At 39.8% G+C, this 21,151-nt stretch overlaps 1 long non-coding RNA gene across 1 annotated transcript; it reads left to right on the top strand.

Moving 5' to 3' along the window:
• The first annotated feature begins 8,695 nt into the window (after positions 1–8,695).
• Positions 8,696–10,832, top strand: LOC114812058. The gene is made up of 2 exons (XR_003759725.1): positions 8,696–8,828; positions 10,592–10,832. It is a non-coding gene; the product is annotated as an uncharacterized LOC114812058 (long non-coding RNA).
• The last annotated feature ends 10,319 nt before the right edge of the window (positions 10,833–21,151 follow it).

The following is a 21,151-nucleotide window of genomic DNA, read 5'->3' on the forward strand; positions in this document are numbered from 1 at the left end:
TTTTTTTAATCTTATTTAAATGCTTTCTATGTTCCAGGCACTATTCCAAGTGTTGGGTTAAGATACAGTACAGTCTTTCCAAGAGAATGATGGCATCTATTAAGTGATTACTCTGTTTCTTAGACTGTGAGCTCCTTGGTGGTCCCACCCCACCCCCTAATTCTCACCCATGTATTTTTTCCCAGTGGTCAGTATGGTGGATGCTCAGAATAAGCACTTAATAAATACTATCAATATTAATATATCACCAAGCACTATGCTAGGTGCTGGGGTAGATACAGGACAATCATATCAGACACAGACCCAGGTCCAAATGACACTCACAGTCTAAGAGGAGTCTGAGGAATGGCCAATCCCATAGTCGAAACTCTATCTTCCAAGAACAGTTACAACTCTGACCCCAGATGGTTGAGCATAATCCAAACATGGCCTAGTGGATAGAGCAGGGGCCTGGGGATCAGAAGGTCATGAGTTCTAATCCTGTCTCTGCCACTGGTCTGCTGTATGACCTTGGGCAAGTGACTTTACTTCTCTGGGCCTCAGCTGCCTCATCAGTAAAAAAAGCGGATTGAGACTGTGAGCAACACATGGGACAGGGACTGTGTCCAACCCAATTTGCTCGTATCCACCGCAGAGTTTAGTACAGCGTCTGGCACATAGTAAGCACTTAACAAATACCACAGTTATTATTATTATTACTAAGTGGTTCCAAACTTCAAATGGGTAAGCTCTGGGCCATCTGCAGATGCTAAACAAAATGGGGTTGCAATGATTAGGGAGTTGGGGTGAGTCTATAAATTCATTGCCCTTGATAAAATAATCCTCAGTGAATTAGGCTGGAGATGGTCAGGCATGAATCCCCCTTCTGGACTGTGGAGCCCATTGTTGGGTAGAGATTGACTCTACCTGTTGCCGAACTGTACTCTCGAAGCACTTAGTACAGTGCTCTGCATCCAGTAAGTGCTCAATAAATATGACTGAATGAATAAATAAATCAAATGTTTAATCATGGAATGGGCTGGAGAGAAAGATTAAGAGCAGGTGATAGGGTGACCTTCCTTTTGAGATCCCACAATCACCCACCTTTCCTCTGGGTACTTAGGTAGGAAACTCCTGCTCCCCAAATTGGCCTTTCAAGGATCAGTCCACCAGTGAGAGACAACTCAATACACTTCATAAGTTATGACCCATAAAGGATCCATACAGGTATGACAACACAGTGTTGCTACTTTCAAAGAACTTTCAATTTTCCATTTTAGACTATTGTTTAAAAAATTCCACAAATATTGCACCATAATAAATGCATTTCTTGAATTATAGGTCTGCAGAAATGTGAAATTAGTGAACCACTTAACAACTATGGGAAGCCAAGTGACCTCCATTTCTACTTTGCTAAATATCTTCCAGATCAGGTGCTAAATACTCTGGAGCTCCTGATTTTGAAATTGCCTCTGAGGTTGACTATTTTACATGTCATCTGTCTCCCCAGAGCTCTATCAGTGATCTGTAAAGTAAGCAATTTGGCTGTCAGCTTTCCTTCCAGATTCAGTGACAAGGAATGCATCCGATATAGATGCTCTTTCCAATTTGTTCATTTTTCATGTCAGCCTAGGCTGATGATCAGGACTCTCAATATTGTGTTTATCCTGTGGCTCAGGGAAAGAAATGAAAGAAAGAAAATTTTTGGTTACCACTTTGTAGAATACAGCAAATTCAAAATACAAGTCCATTTAAACGTGGCAAAAACACAGAAAAACACAATTTTAATGAGAACCAGTCATTCCAGAGGCAAATGATTTCTGGGTTCTGCTTATTTTTTATTAATATTTTAGCGATTATTGCAGCATTTATTTTGAACCCATAGAATGACTTGCTCCTGGGGAGATCAAAGCACTTTGCAAGAGCATATTTACTATCCATTCCACCCTTCTGAAAGAGATAAGTGCTATTAAAGAAGCAAATTGGGTAATTGAAATAAACAAACAATAAACCTAGAAGTTCTAACACTAGCTGGCTTGCCTGTGACCTTGGAGATCTGCTAGTGTATTGGTTTTCTTCATCTAGAAAAGATCAGCAAAATTCAGCTACCCTTCTGAGACTGTAGTGAAATCTAGAGGTATCTTTCAGGTTCAGAGATACCATTAATCATGGGAAAATTTTAACCACATATCTTAGATGTGCTGAAAGGATTGATGAATGACCAATAATTGTTTATTATGCATGTACAGATTGTCTGTTGCTTTGTTATTGTCTTTTTGACTTTCAGGGTCTGGTGGAGTTTTCAACTGACTCTTGTCTGCTACAAATTTCTTCATCTTTTTTTAATTAAAGGAGTCATGCTATTTCTACCATGGTTGACAGGTTTACTTATCTACTGCTACTGTCTCCCAATCATGTTTGTCTACGACACATGAGGTTTTGCTTCACTGGATTTTTCTAACGTTCCTTCTGCCCCGTTTATGGTTTCCCCATTCTGCATCACTGATGAGTCAGCATCAGAGGAATGTCTGTCATTTACCATGCAAACTTGAGTCTCCACCCTCAACTCTCTACCTTGCTGCTGCTGCCCGGCATGGCTGAGTTTTGACTTGTAGAAGATTGCTTTCCACTGACTAGCCACTGCCCAAGCTAGGAATGAAATGGACAGGCCTCTGCTTGACTCTCTCTCCTATAGTCGAGACTGGTAAGAGTACTGGACATTCTCCAGGTATGACCCTGAGAGAGATGCACCCTGCTGCATAACCCGTAAGCCTGGATCTGATCAACACACTTTTTAATGTTTTTTAATTGTCCCAATGCAATCAACCCTTACTGTTTGAGACAAAGCCAGGTGTGGAAGGGAGTTCAGGGAAGGGAAGCATCAATTTGATCCAGAGCTTAGTATAGTGACTAGCACAGAGTAAGCTCTTAACAAATACCATAATTATAATAATAATTATTATCCCCACCGTGGGCAGAGAGCATGTCTACCAACTCTGTTATATTGCTCCAGGTGCTAAGTCCCCTCTCAGGGTCGCACCTGGAGTTTCCAGTACTCTACCAGTCTCAGCTATGGGAGGGAGAGTCAAACAGAGCCATACCCATTCCATTCCTAGCTTGGGCAGTGACTAGCGAGTGGAAGCCAACTGGCTCTGAGTTAAAACTTCCCTGTGCTGGGCAGCAGCGGCATGGGAGAGAGTCGAGGGTGGAGACTCAAGTTTACTGCACGGAAGGAGGCATTTTTACCACAAAAACTCTATGGATACACTACCAGAGCGAATGCAGATGGAGAGTGGGGTGTTCTGGGAGAAATGTATCTATGATGTCGCTATGGGTCGGAAATAACTTGATGGCATAAGACAAGTGCTTAGTACAGTACACTGCACACAATAAGCACTTAAGAAATATAACTGTTTGATCCCCTACTTAGTTTCAACCTTGCAGATCTGTGGTTTTGAGAGCTGCAGATGGCTGGGCTGTATGGAACCCAAACATCACAGAAGGAACCCAGGCTGCTACAGTGGAGCAAGCTACAGGGTCAGAGGAACACTGGAGTTTTGGAGGTGGAGATTTAAATGATTTAAAGAGGCCAGGGTGAGAGGGAATTGGGGTTGAAGGGGTCAAGTTGAGGAAAGAAAAGCAAATAAATAAAATGGCCTATGTGGGTGACAGATGGCAGTTTCCAGGATTAATTATGTTCAGCTTGCCTGCCACAGCAAGTAAAAGGAATCTAAACTCTGCTTGAATATCCTGCAGTCATCCATTCTCCTCTCACATATTGTCCAGGGAAAGTGTGACGCATTGAGTTTGGTTTTAATGCTAGTGAACTGACTGCATGAAAGGGTTTGGTTGGTAGGGATCTTGCTTAGGATGTTTATAGGTAGGGTGATTGGCATGCTCTCAGTCATGGTCAAACTGAACCTTTATGCTAGATTAACACCACACTCTCCTACCAGGCTTCCTAAGGCCTGCTGGACTTCTTGATTTAAGTACAGCACTAGACTGTGAGCCTGTTGGGGGCAGGGATTGTCTTAATTTGTGGCTGAATTGTACTTCCCAAGCACTTAGTACAGTGTTCTGCACACAGTAAGTACTCAATCAATATGAATGAATGAATGAATGAACATGAGACCATGGTTCTGATTCACTAGTGTTGTTCCAGGAGCAGTGGAAAATTTGGTGCTTAGTTATGAAATCATGATGTCCACTGAGCCCATTCCGAGAAAGTAGGTAATCTGCTCAGGAAGGAATATTCATTCTTTTGAACTCCTCAGAGCACTGTTAACCAAGGGCAACACCTTTTCAACCTTTAAACTCTAACCTAGTGGGCCAAATTATCCCCCATATGGGTTGAATATGTGAATGAGCCCTTTAGAAAATCTAATTTATAGCTTAGGCCCCGGGATTAATCCATTTCCATAAAAATACTTCAAAAACCTCTTGGAAAATATTGGAGATTCATTCTGAAACTATTAGGTAAAATGAAACTGGTTTCTGAGTTCCAGGAGCCTTGTCCAACAATTTTCCAAAGGATAAGATTCCCAAAATCAATTTCTGTCAATCACTCAATCATATTTACTGAATGCTTACCCTGTGCAGGGCACTGCTCTAAGAACTTGGAAAAACACAGGAAAATAATAAAACAGACATATCCCCTGCCCACAACAAGTTTACAGTCTAGAGGGAGAGAGTATCTCATATTAGCTTGTTAGTATGGGATTCCAGATTTTGATATCATATTTCCTGACTTTTTTCCCTAGAGGAACCTGGATAAAATCTAGATAGCTGAAGTTGACTTGGGACAAATTAATCTTACTTTTCTATGGTAAAATTCTACCAATATTTATTGGGCCCTTGATTTTATGTCAGCAAGGACAATGACTAAAAAATGGTCTTTCCTTTTCTGTTGAGTTTTTCAGAAAGCTGTGAAATGGTCTCTTTGTCATTCAAGTGCTGCTGATGTCTTGAAGAGGGGAAGAAGCAGAAGTAGCCTGGCTCAGGGGAAAGAGCACCGGCTTGGGAGTCAGAGGTCCCAGGTTCGAATCCCAGCTCTGCCACTTGTCAGCTGTGTGTCTGTGGGCAAGTTACATAACTTCCCTGTGCCTCAGTTACCTCATCTGTAAAATGGGGATTAAGACTGTGAGCCCCATGTGGGACAACCTGATTACCCTGTATCTACCCCAGCATTTAGAACAGTGCTCTGTACATAGTAAGAGCTTAACAAATACCAACATTATTAAGTATTTTTCTTGGGCCTATAGAATAATGACATTATTTTTAAGTGTGTTTATTGAAAATCCATCTCCAATCAATATGAATGAATGTTATTTCATGACAACAACCTGAGGCATAAGAGAAGCCACACTTTGTACCCAGGGAAAAAAAAAAACACAAACAAAAACATGATCATGTAGACAATCACCTCCTTGATGTATGGCCATTTTGGAGCAGGGAGAATAAAGAGAGCTATTTTTATATCCACATTTCCACTTCCTCTTCTCCAACTTCCTCCTTTGGATTTGTCTCAACCCAACCTACACACTGCATCCTGGTCTTGACTCTGTCACTGTCGACCTCTTCCTCTTTCCCTCCTTTCTACCTGGACTTGCCTCTCCCTTCACATCTGGCAGATCACTGCTCTTCCCATCTTCAGAATGCTTGTGAAATCATAACTCCTCCAGGAAGTCTTCCCTGATTATTATCTCATCTCCCCACCTTCATCTCCCACTTTCTAGTGCTACTTCTCCACTTCTGCATCCCTTAACATTTGGATACTCACTTTTGCCTCTCACAGTACTGATGTAAATATCCTTATACTCTATTGCTTCCCCATTCCTATAATTTCTTGTCTATTATCCCCATTAGATTATAAGCCCCTTGAGGGCTGGAATTGTGGCCACTAAATTTATCATACTTTCCTTAGTACAATGCTCTGCCAAGAATAAGGGACAGAAAAACACTACTAATTTGTTATTTGATAGGACAAAGGAGGATGTAAACTCCTCTGTAATCTATAAACTTCTTGTAGTCAACATCATGTCTATTTTCTCTATCGTACTGTACTCTCCCAAGAATTTAGTCTTAATTAATCAGTCATATTTATTGATCACTTACTATGTTCAATACTAGCCTTTTGGAAGAGTTCAATATAACAGCTGGTAGACATGTTCACTGTCTACAAGGAGCTTAAAGTCTAGGGGGGAAAAAACACATTAAAAGAAATTACAGATCTATACATATGTGCTGTGGGACTGAGAGTGGGTTGAATAAAGAGCATGAAACCAAGTGTACGTGCTCTTGAGGCAGTAAGCACTTAATAAATCCCACTGATATACTGACTGAGTGAAGAGAAATAAACTTCATTCACAACCACTTCGTTTAGGTTTGCGTGGCAGGGGAGAAGAAGCCACAACTAACCCTATGGATGGCATATTAGAGGACAACCAATTCCTATTTCACTCCCAAAGGCTTCTTGAGTAATGTGAGAAATAAAGGGAGCGTGCAAATGGGAGGAGCATACTGTAGTTTGAAAGATAATAATAATAATAATGATTGTGGTATTTGTTAAGCACTTACTAAGCATGTACAAAGCCTTGGGGTGGTTACAACCAAATCAGGTTAGATACAGTCCCTGACCTGCATGGGGCTCACAGTCTTAGTCTCTGTTTTACATGTGAGGTAACTGAGGCCCAAAGAAATTAAAGGACTTACTCAAGGTCAAACAACAAACAAGTGAGTGAGCCAGGATTACAACACAGGTCCTTCTGACTCCCAAGCCCTTGGTCTATCCTCTAAACCACACTGTTTCTCTACTAGGCCATGCTGTTCAAGACTAATAAAACATGAAGGGTGGTCTTGTATACAGGGCCCTATGTATGTAGGGAATGTGATGGGGGAACATAAAGATAATCTGGTCTAAAACAAGTTCTATATATCAAGATTAAGCTTGATTAAAGGTCTTGATTCTGAAACATTTTTTTCTGAAATACCACACTAAAAAAGGATTGATGGAAATTCATTATTTTCTTATTAATATAAAAAGAAAATGCTGCTAATTTGAAAGATGTAATGCCATCAACACATCATTAAAAATAGAAACATTTTGGCCCTTCTGAAATCACATGCTTCTGCTCTGTGACCTGGGGCATGTTACTTAACTTCTTTGTGCATCTGTTACTTCATCTGTAAAATCAGGATAAAATATCTGTTATCCCTAACCTTTAGATTGTGAGCCTCATGTGGGAAAGGGATGCTGCCTGACTTAAATTATCTTTTATCTACCCTATCGCGATCTTCTGACAAAGATATGTCTTCATTCATTAAATTGTATTTATCAAGTGTTCACAGTGTGCAGAGCACTGTACAAAGCACTTGGGAGAGTAAAATATAACAATAAACAGACACATTCCCTGCCCACATGGGCACAATCTGTCTGCCACTATCATTACAGTTTTCTGAAAATCTCAACTGACTAAAAAGCCTGGACTTGGTTAATATTTGCTGAGTATCAAACTCCTTTCTGTTTCTAACCTGGTTACAATTTCCTTTTCAATATTCTTCTGAAGATTCTCTTGCTCCAATTCATTTCTTCATGTGCTGATTTGAAGGTTGAGGCAGGGAAGATTCTGAAAAAGTAGAGAAGTGTGGCTAGGCAAGAAGAAGAATGTCTAAATAGGAAAGAAATGGTATAGGGTATTTGGGGTGATTTTAAAGACTGATTTTTTTTTTAATGGGATTTGTTAAGCCCTTACTATGTTCCAGGAACTGTACTATGCGCAGGGATGATTACAAAATAATCAGGTGGGGCACAGTCCTTGTCCCATAAAGGGTTCAAAGTCTTAAATTCCATTTTCCAGATTAAACAACTGAGGCACAGAGAAGTTGTGATTTAGCAGTCTCAGAGCAGAGAAGTGGAGGAGCTGGGATGAAAAGCCACATTCTCCAACTCCCAGGCTCGTACTCCTTCCTCAGGCCACGCTGCTTCCCTGATTGAATTACCCACTCCTTACAGGTGAATTAGCAGCTGGTCTATCTATCCTACTTGATTTATATTGTAAGGAAAATAGCATATGGAAATACGGTTTAGAAAAACTTCCTGATTTGAAGCCAATCCACACTCCGGGGTTTTCTATTTTCATCTAGCACCATGACACGTATTTTATGAATACCATAATACATTCACTTACTCTTGCAGCTTTCTAGGTGAAATGTAAAAAATAAATCCTTATACCCATATACGTTGAAGCTTCTAGGGAATAGGCCTATCAACTTGGTTTGGGCTAGATACCTTCAAACTAAAAAATAAATAGATAAATAAATAAAATAAAAAATTAAGAAAGAAAAGCAACATGAACCCAATGGACACACCAGAGGGTCAAGATTGAGAAGATGGGGATAAAAGAAGATCAAGGGCTCAATTAAAGGAACAAAAAACAGTAGAGAAGCAAAATTTAAGCAACCTGCTTCTCTGTTCCTATGGGCCCTTACCTCTTTCAATGAATGTTGTTTTTTACTGAATGTGTATTCACTGTAAATGGGGTTCACTGCATTTCTATAGCAACAATCACCATAGTAACAGAATGCTTTGACAAGTTATAGTTAGAAAAATACATACATTGCCACAATTTTTAAATGAATTCCATTTCCAGATTTAAAAAAAATCCTATAAATCCTGGGTAAAGAAAACTTGTTTTCACCTATTTTTACTCACCACCTTCAGCCAGATCCCTTCCTCTTCCTAGGAATCTCCTTCTTCAAACTTCCCAAACAGAATAGAGCTGAAGAGACAAAAGGCCAACAGAAAGAGTTACTAGAGGTGAGATCTGGAAAAGTGGTTCCTCTCTCCACAGGTCAGTCCTCCTACTCACCTGACCTCTGAAAGAGCTCTTAGATAGCTCTTAGATTTTCAGATGCCAAGGGAATGAAGTTTTATTGAATGTTGCTTTTCCTAATACCACAATATCGCTCAAAATCATATGAGCTAATTCTTACACATCTTCATTATTGATCATTTTATTTCATAGGGATGTAGACCAATCCCAATATTTCTATGTCCATCATTTCATCATGGCCTAGTGGATACAGTGCAGGCCTGGGAGTCAGAAGGTCAAGGGTTCTAATCCCAGCTCTGCCACTTGTCTGGTGTGTGAAATTGGGCACATCACTTAACTTCTCTGTGCCTCAGTTACCTTTTATGGAAAATGAGGGTTGAGAGTGGGAGCCTCACATGGGACAGGGACTGTTTCCAACCTAAATGGCTTGTATCCAATCCCAGTACTTAATACAGTGCCTGGCACATCATAAGAGCTTAACAAATACCATAACTGGGAAACAGCATGATGTGTGGGAAGAGCATGAGCCTGGGATTCAGAAGGTCATGGGTTCTAATTCTGGCTCCACCATTTGTCTGCCGATGGCCTTGGGCAAGTCACTTCACTTCTCTGTGCCTCAGTTACCTCATCTGTAAAATAGGGATTAAGACTGTGAGCCCCATGAGGGACGGATATTGGGTCCAGCCCAATTTGCTTGTATCCAACCCAGTGCTTAGTACAGTGCCTGGCACATAGTAAGCACTTAACAAATACCATTATTATTATTATTATTTCTACATAGAGAAAAAATGTATCTTATTCTCATTTGGTGTATTTCCTTTCCCTCGAGGATCTCCACTAAGTGTATGAAAAGTAAGAGGAATGGAAATTGAAAAGCAAAGAGTTTTGGGGTGTGAGGTAGTGAATGCTCTGGAAATGAAGCAGGCAGAAATAAATAGATGAGGAGAAGGTTCTTCTGGAATGCTTTTCTTCTCACCAAAAAAAAAAAAAGTCATTACCTCCAGGTCAAATTAACCTAGAGTGAAATATAAAGATGGGTAGTATAATGCAAAAGTAGAAAATTCAGATAACCCAGTTCCAACTCCATGACTGACATGAAAAGTGAATTTTGGGGGTTGTAATTATCCATTCTAACTATAGTTCCCTAGACTGTAAGCTTTTGGTGGGCAGAAAACATGTCTACCAACTCTGTTAAATGTACTTTCCCAAGCACTTAGTACAGTGCTCTGTGCGCAGTAAGCACTCGACATATATGATTGACTGATTGTTCATATTCACCAGATAAATACTTAGCAAATCAAAACACCCTGATTGTGAGGTTCTTGCTCAAATGCCTGCAATCTTGACCATATCTGTGAAACCACTGTAAACATTTCTGGGAAAAAGCTTTCTTTGCCCTTAGAATTATTCATTTGCAGGTGATTTTTTTTTTTCTTTTCAGAACTAGAGTGCTATTTAAAGTTGAATGTGAACCATCCTTACTGTTGCCCCATAAAATAGCATTTAAAGAGAATGATTTCAATTCAAAAAAAAAAAAGTTAGAAGGATAAAATGGCTCTTGAACATCATTTGTTACTGCATTTCATATGTCCCTGAGTCATTAGTCATCTCAAACCAACAGACTCATAGATGAGAAAGTACAGTCGCTTCCCGATTGGTGGGATTACAAATTGCTGAGTTGGGATGCAGATTTCATTCTGACACGCGTTCTCCTTTCATTTGATTCTCTAGTTAGGTACTAGGATTGAATTTGCAATAACTCTTCTTGTTTCTTGTGATAGAAAATGGATTTCCACAAAGAAGCAAAGGAAGGAACAGAAACAGAAAAATTGCTGAGAATTAGGAGAGGACAACAAAATGAAACACATATAACTGTAATAGCAGCAGGAGGCAGAAAGCAAATTTTCAAGCACACTTCTACTCTACTTTAGCATAAAAGTCACCCTGGAAGGTTATTTGCAGACTACACTTCCATCTTGTTTATGATTCAAGCTTATATTAAAAGAAGAAATTAACCTAGAATGATGCTTATATTTAAGTTACATTTTAAGGTATTCATTTTGCCTTTTAATGAATAAATGCTTAAATACTTCCTTATTTCATTGCACATTTAAAATTTTCTACTTGAGGTCATTGCATAAATTTTTCAACAAAAACATAATTGAAACCTTAAATCAAACAATTTCAGAGAAGAAAATCTCAGTAATGGTTGGAGGCACTTAATTCAAAATGGTTTTTTTCTAAGATAATGAAAGTAGTAGATTAATCTAAAATGATATTAAGGGAGCAATTCAGTTCTCCACCTTTTGTATTATTATGCTTGTGACAAGTATTTTTTTCACAAACATTATCTTTGTTAAAACTATAACATTTAGAAAGATTAAAGATTCATCCCATCGATGGAATTAAGGGTGAAACTTGGATATTTCTCTGAATAAAACAAATTCAGACTAGAGGTTGTTTCTCTCTTGGAATCAGGTCTCTTAAACCTTAGGTGGTGTATAATATTAAAGCAATTGATCGTCTTCAGCCCCTGAGGTAGCTTTTCTAACTCATCGTCATAATGAAAATAAAAATTGGATAGCCAATATATCGTTTTCATGGTTCTGGGGATGCTAGAAAGGGGTGCAGTCCTTTATGAAAGGCTTTCAATCTACCATATTTTACCTCTACCAAGAAGATTTTTGTTGTTGTTGTTTTTTTTAACTACCATTACCTCTAAAAATACTTGAAATCAGATGTAAATATTGAACTTAATTTCTCAAGAAAGGAGGCATCTAATATCCTTTTCTTGCCTTCTCTTCCTCAAAAACAACTCTTTATACTCATTTTCCCAATGCCTATTCTTGCTCTTTTCTTACCCTTTCTGCATTTCTGTCTCTCTTTTTTTCCATTTCATTCATTTCCAATAACACACAGACTCTCTGTCTCTCTCTTTCTCTCTCTCTCCTCTATTTCTCCATTTGTACCTGCAGAAAACAACTGTTCCATTGATCTCATAAAAACATTAATCATCAAAATTTCTGGGCTCTGGCAATTGCCATGCAAATTTGTCTGCCTGGCAAAGTTAACTGACATCCTTAGGTATACTATGTAGGTTTGGTTTGGGGTACTCTGACCATTTCCCCATAACCACTGAAGGCATATCTCCCCCAAGATGCCTTCCCTGACTAGGCCCTCCTCTCCTGTTCTCCCACTGGCTCTGTGCTTCTCTTACTTATCCTTCATTTGTCCTTCTGCTGATTGCCACAACATATGTTTTTTTTACCTGTAATTTATTTATTCATCTGTATTAAAATCTGTCTTCCCCTCAAGACTGTGAACTCATTTGGGGCAGCAATGTGTTCGTTGTTATGCTGTACTCTGCCCAGTGCTAGGTATAGTGCTTTGTACTCAGTAAGTGTTCAGTAAATACTATTGAATGATGAGTGAATGAATGAACTATCTAAGGGGTATATCCAATCTTATTCAACCTTTTTTAGACCACCATGTTTAAGACTGCAACGAAAGAACTAAGAGCTAGAGTTAAAATAGATTTTTGAGCCACGAGGAAACTCTCCCATCACCTCACTCTATAGGCATCCTCAAAAATGATTGAAACAGTCATCTAGGAACTGCTTTGTGCTAACACTTCTGCCTTTGAATAACATATACAAGAGAAAATGTGAATGATTATGGGCTCCTTTTCAGAATACCTGGAGAAAATAGAGGTTCTCTAGCATCCTGGCTTGGGAAACCTATATACTACTGAAGATATTCTTCAGCAACCCAGAACTGTCACCAAATTCTCCTACCTAGTCAGCATAACAGCCAAAGTTGTATGAACAAAGTAGAAAACAGATTCAGTTTAGGCCAGTATGCTTTATGGGAGACTGACAGAGTTGGATAACAGTGAGACAATACTTAGCATCTGACAGGAAATTACTCTCCCCCAGTTCAAAGCCTGATTTAAGGCATATCTCCTCCAAGAGGCCTTCCCTGACTAAGCCCTCCTTTCCTCTTCTCCCACTCCCTTCTGCATCACCATGACTTACTCCCTTTATTCATTCCTCCTCCCAGTCCCACAGTACCTCTGCACATATCTGTAATTCATTTAATTGTATTGTTGCCTGCCTCCCCCTCTAGACCCTGAACTCATTGTGGGAAAGGATGAATCTGTTCATTGTTATATCGTGCTTTCCTAAGTGCTTAGTACAATGCTCTGCACACAGTAGGTGCTCAATGAATTCAACTGAATGAATATCAAATTGAAGGTGTACAAATTCTACAAGGTTGTGCAATCTTCACTTAGGAAAGAAGTTATATAGCTCCTGGACTTCATTTACCAACCCACCTATTCACCATCTTCAGGATCAAATGGTAGGACAAGCTTAACAACAATGAGGTCTTGGAGGTCAATTAACTGACCAGCACTAAAGCAATGTTTACAGTAACACAGCTCTGCTGCTGGTGAATGGCTAATTCTAGACTGCCAAAGCATTTCCTTGCTCCAAGAGTTCCCTCCTAGTGACTGGGCACCTGAATCCCAGCCTGTCTTCTTCACTGTTGTCTGACTCCATCAGAATCCACTGGCAACGAACTTGGATCTGTGACCTTTGAACCTTTGATAGTCTCCCCTCCCTCAACCCCAGTCAGTCAGTTAATCATATTTATTGAGTGCTTACTGTGTGCAGGGTACTGTACTAAGAACTAGGGAGAGTACAATATACCAGACATATTCCCTGCTCACAGAGCTTATGTACAGGTCTTTAAATTATAGATTAAAATGACATTTATTCATATTGATTTCTCTCTCCCCATCTAGACTGTAAGCTGTGGTGAATCTACAACAAGCTGTTGCCGAATTGTATATTCCAAGTGCTTAGTACATTGCTCTGCACATAGTAACTGCTCTATAAATACAGCTGAATGAATGAACAAGCAGCCTTACCAGTGACTGTTTGTGGTCCCACAAACAATCAAAAGGGAGAGACTTTGTGAAGGTAATGATGGGCTTTACTCAGGGGCAGGTGATTGTGGCCCTGTGGGGGCAGAGCATGGAGGGAGTTGGGGGTTTCTCTCCCTGTTCTACCCAGTAACATGCCTGAACCAATCAATGACTGCTATGTAGAGCCACAGCTGTGATGCCTAAGGCAGATAAAAGGCAGTTGCTATGACTTGCAGCAAGGGGGTATGTGATATGGTATTGGGAAGTAGTACAGAGGCTTGTTGAGATGCTCAGAGAAGCAAGCATTGAAACAACAGGAGAGCAGTACTTGGAAAGCAGTAGAAGGTAGCAGCACTTGGAAGCAGAAAGAAGCAGCATTGGTAGAAAGGGCTTCTTTGACCACAGACTGATATTGGACCCTTGAGTGGTGGAGTGAGTGAATGTATGTCACTCCCCTACACATTGGTAAAAATCTTTCCACATTAACCTTGGTGATCAGAGGTGTAGTTTTTACTTCTATTAGTATCACTGAGGTTCCTCTGGTCCAGTAAGGTCCTGGTTGGTATGAACTTGAAGGTTTGTGACACAACCTTGCTATGGGCAGGAAGCATGTTTGCTAATTCTAGTTGTACTGTATTCTTCCAGCTGCTTATACAGAGCTCTTCACATAATAAGCACTCAATAAATACCATTGACTGAATCCCGACTCCACAGGCATGCAGCCAGCCCCTTCAAAGACAACATTCAGCCCCCTCTGAGCCACTGACTCCCCTAATCTTTTAGGGTTTCCCCATGTCCCATGTCCTTCCCTTCTCTTCTCTCCTTCCTCTCTCCAGGCTGCAGGATTAGCCTCATCCCCATTTCCATATGAGTTCAATGCTCTGGGAGTTAGAGGACATGGGTTCTAATCCCTGCTCTGCCACTTGTCTGCTGCGTGACCTTGGGCAAGCCACATATATTCTCTGTGCCTCAGTTACCTTATCTGTAAAATGGGAATTAAAATTGTGAACTTCCATGGGACAACCTGATTACCTTGTATCTACCCCAGTGCCTGACATACAGTAAGTGCTTAACAAATACCATAATAATAATACAGACTTGAAGGACCTGGGAGTGAGGGGAGTTTATCAACATGATTTGAACAAGGTAACCCCTCCCTGCTTTTTATTAAAAATGAGGGGGGATTGAGGGGTACAGGTTGGGGAAAGGCCAAGGTTGGAGACTGGAGTGGGTGAGAAACTTCTCACAACAGGGCAGGGCAGGAACTGAATGGAGCAAAGGAAGGTAGCGTAAGGAGGGTGATGGCTTCACTATGTTTATTAGAAACAATGTTGGATGGGGCTTTCAGATACTGGGTTGTGTCATCAATTAGTGCATTGACCTACCTCTGGATTTCATAGACTGTAAGCTCTGTGGGCAGGGAATGTGTCTGATTAGTGTTATATTGTACCCTTCCAAGCATTTAGTACAGTGCTCTGCACAAAGTGCTCAATAAATATGATTGAAAGAATACATTGCGGTGGTGTGGAACCCAGGGGTAGGTCTTGTGAGACTGTCGGTGATTATGTTAAGGAAGCATGGGCCATCATCAAGAAAATATGTCAAGAGGGAGACGTGAGTGGGCCATGCAAATGTCAAGGACAAAAGGGAATTTGTCCATGATAGAACAAGCTCCACAGACCACAGGGGAATGGGGATGGTGGGGGAAAGGGTGGTGAGTGAGAACTTTTATTGGAGGAAGTGGAGGGAAGAACAGGGATGTGGAGAAAGTTGAGGGGATGAGAGAAAGAGGCAAGGAGCCATTCAGTACAAGGTCTTCCTTCTCTGTCAACTGCCACTTTCCCATGATGTATTAAAATTGTGATGGTTTCTGCTTGCCTGCATTCCTGCAACTATTCAGGTTAGTAGTCTCCTGGTCAGGGTAGCTCTGTCTCTTTCCTCAATCCCTAGGTAAGCTAAGGAACAGGGATTTGGAGTCAGGCTGCAGGAGATAGATGTTTCATGCCCAGGCAATAATATAATTTAATACAGCATGATTTGAGTTTCATACTAAGCCGCTATAAGTGAATGACTTAGTGTTTGCACAGACCTTTTGCTGGCCCATCTGCCAGTCTGCACATTCTGATGAAAGGAGACATGATTATTCCCAGCTGGCTGGTCATGCATTGCAAGATCTGCATATCGATCTATTGATCAATCGTATTTATTGATCATTTACTGTGCAGAGTATTATGATAAGCCTTTAGGGCATTGATATATAGTACAGATATATATTGATATAAGTTGCTATATTACAGATATTTACATAATGATAATAATGGTATTTGTTAAGTGCTTACTATATGCCAAGCACTGTTCTAAGCACTGTGGTAGATACAAGGTAATCAGGTTGTTCCACTTGGGCTTTATCCCCATTTTACAGACGAGGTAATCGAGGCACAGAGAAGTTAAAGGACTTGCCCATAGTTGCACAGCTGACAAGTGGCGGAGTGGGCATTAGAACTCACCACCTCTGACTCCCAAGCCTTTGGTCTTTCCATTAAGCCACGTTGTTTTGGGGAGGAATGAGGAAATGGAACAAATCCAAGTGCAAAGATGACACAGAAGGGAATGAAAGAAGAGGCAATGAGGGCTATGTTGGGGAAGGTCTCTGGGAGGAGATATGCTTTTAATAAGGCTTTGAACGTGTGAAAAGTGATTATTGCACAGAAAGAGAGGGAGGGTGATCATGACAGAGGAGTGCTGACTTGGAGATGAGAGGAATCAGCATTCATTTAAGGGTTCCCACAAGGGACCCTCCAAGAGCTTTCAGTTTGGCTGTGGTATCAAATACAGTGCTCTGCACAGAGTAAGTGTTCAGTAAAATCAATTGAATGAATTAATGCATGTTTCTAATAATTTAAATAGATTGGAAAAATGGGTAAGACTTTATATGGATGGAAGTGAGAGTCAATTAGTCCATAATATTTACTGAGTGCTTACTGGGTGTAAGAAGCTATGCTAAGCACTTAGAAGAGTACCATACTGTTGTGAGACATGATCTCGGTCCTTCAGGTGTTTACCATCTAATGGAGTTTAGAGTAGAAACCCTAGACATCTGAGAGGGAAAAATGAATTATCAATTATTTGGAAAGGAAAAGGGTCTGAGACAAGGGTCTGAGACAATTGTGAGGCAAAGCAGAACCAAATGTGTTTCCTCCATGAGTGTAAGACACTTGGAAACCATTATGTAAAGATTTTGTGAATCAAAATCTCAAAATTCTCTCCGGTCATTCTGAATGAAACTTAGGTACTTGATATTCCCTCTGGTTCTTGGTTTCTCAATCATGGAAAAAGGAATAGTAAATAATAGGATATTGTGAAAATTTATAATATAATGTCCACCAAGCATTTTGAAATCTTCAGATAACAATATGTATTTATCTTCACACCTGTGAAATGCTCAGTTGACAGATTTTTCTATGCATGCACAGTGTCATCATTGGACAGGATGACATTTGGTTTGACTCAAAATGTTTCTTTCATTGAGCGCCATGTGGTGGAGGTGGCCAGATGAATACAAGTGACAATAACCTTGCTCTTTAGATAAATTGGTTATATAAAATTCAAATTACATAAGTTTAATCAAATTTTAAAATATTGAAAATACAGAAGCAGTGTGGCTTAGTAGGAAGAGCACTGGCCTTGGAGTCAGATAATTTGAGTTCTATTTCTGACTCTATCACTTCACTACTGTGTGACCTTGAACAAGTCACTTAACTTCTCTGTGTCTTAGTTTCCTCATCTGTAAAATGGGGATTCAATATACCCTTTTTCCATCTGACTTAGACTGTAAGCCTTAGGTGGAACAAGGACTGTGTCTGACCCAATTTATTTGAATCTTCCCCAGTGTTGAAAACAGTGACTGACGTATGATAAACATTTAACAAATAACATTATTATCATTATTGTTTTTATTATGATTACACATGAGTTTATGTAATCCAGAACTTCAGAATGCTCTCCCAGCACATGCTATTTGCCAATTTCCCATATAATTTATTTTTTGTAAGGACATCAGTGACCTGTTATTCAAATGGAGTTCACTGATTTTACTTGGAAGCTTATATAAGCATATATATATGTACTTATATGATATGATATTGAATGCTTACTATGGGCAGAACACTGTACTAAGTGCTTGGGAGAGTACAGTACAGTAGAATTAACAGATATGATCCCTGCTCATAATTGTGGAGCTTACATTCTCTCTCCCTCTTTTCTTTCTCTCTCTCCCCACCTTTCTCTCTCTGTGTCTCCTATTTCTTCCTCTCTCTCTCTCTCTCTAAATGAAATAACTAATTTGTATATATCACTCATGGGTTATATATTGATATGTCAAAGCAGGGATAAAAAAGTGTTATAAACCATGAGACCTAATTTCTCAAAATACAGGATTTTTTTAATCTTTTGAAAAGCCATGAAAATTCATAGTCCTATGGCACGCCTCTGCTATCAAATAAGATGAGTAGGCAGTGCATTCATGATGAACACAATGCATTATTAGAAATGAGTAGTACTGTATACATTTGCAATTTCCTCAATTCTGCCCTTTTTTGAACTCGTATGATTTGGAAGAGGTCTGAATTAAATTGGTGAGAGGCAGTATCAACAGGTATAGCACTGATTGTGAGGCAGGGTGATTTCATGGAACAGGAAGTGTGGGTCTGGTAATCTGTAGATTTCAATTTTAGTCTTGGCTCAGACAATGACCAGTGGGGTGATTTGGGGCAAGTCATTTGCTCTGTTTTTAGAAGTCTGGGACTCCCAATTCCTATCTACTGTAGGCAAGGAGCACGACTTATCCTTCTGCTGTATTTTCCTAAACATTTTGGGCAGTAAAATGCTCTCAAAGGTTACTAAATAAATATTATTAAAACTCCTGCTAATGAATAACAATATTAATAATGCCAGTATTTATTAAGTACTTACTAAGTGCCAAGGATAGTACTAAGCACTGGGGTAGATACAAGACACTCACATTGGGCATAGGCCTTATACCACAAGAGGTTCACAGTCTATTATTTATTGTCCTCTAATAATAATAATAATAATAATGTTGGTATTTGTTAAGCGGTTACTATGTGCAGAGCACTGTTCTAAGTGCTGGGATAACAGGGTAATCAGGTTGTCCCACGTGAGGCTCACAGTCTTCATCCCCATTTTACAGATGAGGTAACTGAGGCCCAGATAAGTTAAGTGACTTGCCCACAGTCACACAGCTGACAAGTGGCAGAGCCGGCATTCGAACCCATGACCTCTGACTCCCAGGCTTGGGCTCTTTCCACTGATCCATGGTGGTTTAAATCACATGCTTGGGATAGGAGACTTTAGGGAAAGGACACGCTTAAGTCGTAAGCTCTTCCTCCATACTTGAACCTGCTTGGGAGCAGGAATCATGCCTATAAACATCATTGTACTGCTCTTTCCCAAGCACGTAGTACAGTGTTCTGCACCCAGTAAGTACTAAATAAGACTGATTGATTGATTTATGCATTAAGTGCTTGTGTCTCTTTCTCAGTGATAAATCTCTGGGACACCCCCACCCCAGCACACACACACACATTTTTGCTTTTATAATTCTGTGACTCCAAAATTAGCCACTTTTAAGACCATCTTTTCTTAAACACTATTCTAAAGATTTATGACACTTAATTTTCCAGCAGAGGCATGATCTCACATGTTGCAAAGTGAACACAAAGATGTGGCATCTGTCCTTATGAGCCATCCCTTAAGAAACCCCAGTAAGAATCCTAGGGCAGGAGAAAAAAGCATTTCATCAATTGGAGATCATCACGGCATGATACTGGGCAGAGATACAAAGCTATTTCTAGAGGAAGAGTAAATAAAAGTGAGAGATTTGGGGAAACATAGGTGTGCTTTTTGATAAATTTCTCCTCTGGCAATGTAATAATTGTCAAATGGCAATAATAACTGTAAAATGTTTATCTGACATTTCACAGAGGAATCAGAAAACTTAATTAATGTTAAGCAACAGTTCCCCAAAGAAAGATTCATTCATTCATTCAGTAGTATTTATTGAGCACTTACTATGTGCAGAGCACTGTACTAAGTGCTTGGATCTTAGACAGTCCTTAGACTGGGAGCCCCACATGGGACCTGGGTCCCATGTCTCCAATCTGTGTCCATTCAGCTTATCTTGTGTCTACCTCAGCATTTAGTAGAGTGCTTGGCACATAGGAGACCCAATTATTATTAGTAGCTAAGTATTATTTTAAGTGAATATGGACCAATAGCCTTCCTGTATTTGGAGTGAAATTCCAAATCCTGAGAAAGAGTGAGAACAGACTCATTCCCTTTAGTCAAAATCATAGGTGTGTGACCCACTCATCTGGTATTCCGATAAACCCATCCGATTAGACTGTAAGTCCATCAGTGGGAAGGGACTGTCTCTATCTTTTGCCGATTTGTACATTCCAAGCGCTTAGTACAGTGCTCTGCACATAATAAGTGTTCCATAAATACTATTGAATGAATGAATGAATGAATGAATTAGGGTGAGAGATTTTAACTATAGAAAAGAATGCTTTACTGTCAGGCAAAACATGACTCTCATTTACGTTATTGTTCACTATTATATCACATTCCTTACTAATTATGAACACGTATGTAGTGAAGGCAGCATATAATGTGTTCTGGAATTACTGTTCCACTGGATTCACAAAGGTGGTGAACTCTCGAAAGTGAAGTTTTCACAGTGATCTCAATATCAGTAGAACTCATCCAAACTCCAGCATAGTTAGAGTTATAAAAAATGCAAGGTTGTGTCCTTAACCTCAATCTCCCATTCCAGAGTGTCTGAAATCTTGTCATAAGAGCTCCAGAGATGGCACAGGTCTTTGCTAATATATGACTCGTCAATCACCCCTATCTTGTGGATTGGGAGTTGAAGTTCTCAACCTAGCAGTGGCTGTGACAAGCTTCTTTTGTGATTGTCCCTTTTTTTTTTTAACCTGAGCTTTGTTTCACCCCGTTAACTTTAGGCAGTCTGATGGGGAGATGACACCTTTATCCAGAGAGAGAACAGACCAAAATGTATGAGGGGTGGGTGGGGAAGTGAAATTATAAACTTGATTAGGAGAGATGTTTGTTTAATTCTGTGTTTAGATAGAGGAGTTGGTTAGAAAACACTTATTTACTTAGCAAAACATTGAGCTTATCATAAACCCATTTCTTTGCTGGAGAACAGAGAACAAAGAGTTTGCCATTTAAAGAAAGCACAATGTAGAAATACAGCAGGGTGACCAATAATTACTTTCATCCAAGTGTGATGTCATAGGAATTAGAGCCCCAACTTGTCCAGGAGTAGGACAAGGGGAATGGAGGAAGGGCAGTTGTGATATGCATCCACAAA

Source organism: Ornithorhynchus anatinus, chromosome 5 (genome assembly GCF_004115215.2).
Source record: "Ornithorhynchus anatinus isolate Pmale09 chromosome 5, mOrnAna1.pri.v4, whole genome shotgun sequence".
In the NCBI taxonomy this organism is placed as follows: Eukaryota; Metazoa; Chordata; class Mammalia; order Monotremata; family Ornithorhynchidae; genus Ornithorhynchus; species Ornithorhynchus anatinus.